Genomic DNA, 1,489 nt, shown 5'->3' on the forward strand with positions numbered 1-1,489 from the left:
GAGAGAGAGAGAGAGAAGGGGGATGAGAGAAAATAAAAATAAAAAGATAATGGAGGTCTGAAGCATTCCTTTGGTGTCTATAAACAAATCACTCGGCTCTTTAGGGCGCGCTCCCACCCCCGCCATCCCCTCCCCTCCCCACCCGACCTGGAAATAAAACTGAAGAAAGTTAAGGAAGCAAGGATGGGCCCCAACAGGCCGCCTTTGGTATCAACAATTGAGTCGTGGGCGGCATGCGTAGTATGTATACATATATTTTTGGGGAGAATTTGCTTGAATTTTTAGGTAATGGATTCTCACTCTGTCCGTCGCACCTTAAAATATTTCTAAAGTGCTTTTGGCAAACCAGCATGTGGGCCGCCCGCTGCATTCTCCTGATTTATTTGATTTTGATGGGGTTTGATTTTGGGGAATCGGGAGGACGAGAGGCTGGAAGAGAAAAAGGCAAGGAAATTGGGGGTAGTGGATTGAGGTTGGATTTGAGGGGGATTATAAAGTGGGGGGGTTTGGTATTGGAAAACGCAATAGGCTATGCGTGGTGTTTTTTTTTTTTTTAAACATGTTTTTAGGCATTTCTCGGATGCCGAGCTGCAAGCTTAATTTGCATGGCGTTTGGGAGTTCCGGCGAGGGCGTAGGATATGGAATATATATACGTGTATTTTATATCACAAGAATACTCTAAATCTACTGGAGTCTGTGGTGTAAGGCCGGTCCTAGGATAAAGTGTATTTCTTGGGATTTTGTTGTTAAGTGTTGATGTTAGCATCAATGTCTAATAATAAAGCACCTAATAATACTTACGTCTTGCTGATTTTGATGATCTCTGGTGAATTTTAGTCGAAAATAAACACGAAGCGAAGCTGCGTACTAGACATGTCTGACGTGTTTTACAACACTGTTGAACAGCACGTGTGACGCGTCGCGCAGATCAACTGACAACAGACAGACCACACGGCGACGCTGTTCAAGCACACGATTACGTTCTTTTGCACGGTGCGAGCTAGGCGAGCACCAGGTCAGACCTACAGAGTCACTCTGGGACCGGCCTAATGGTTAAAAATGCTTCGCCGTCACACACAGACGTCAGTTCGATTCACGTTTGGGGAGGACTGAGGATTTTTATCGTGTATTTTCTTTTTCAGCCTGGGTTGACCTTTACAGACGGAGTCGAAGCGGCCCGCCTCCTAAATTATCTAAATTATTTCGATGGGAGGCGTAAAAACACATTAAAGTACAGACAAGCCATATTGTACTGAAAGAGTAAGGCCGGTCCCAGAGTGGCTCTGTAGGTCTGACCTGTAGCTCGCCTGGCGCACGCCGTGTGCGTGTCAGCACAGCCACACTGTGGGTTGGCGCCTGTGTCTCAGCGAGCGCGAGGCACACTCGCTGCGTTTCAGCACAGCCGCACTGTGTGTTGACATGTGTAGGTGTGCAACTGACGGGTCTGCCTTGCTATATTTAGGTACTGTGTAATCCAAGACCAATTAT

Source organism: Aplysia californica, unplaced genomic scaffold (assembly GCF_000002075.1).
Source record: "Aplysia californica isolate F4 #8 unplaced genomic scaffold, AplCal3.0 scaffold00881, whole genome shotgun sequence".
Classification (NCBI taxonomy): Eukaryota; Metazoa; Mollusca; class Gastropoda; order Aplysiida; family Aplysiidae; genus Aplysia; species Aplysia californica.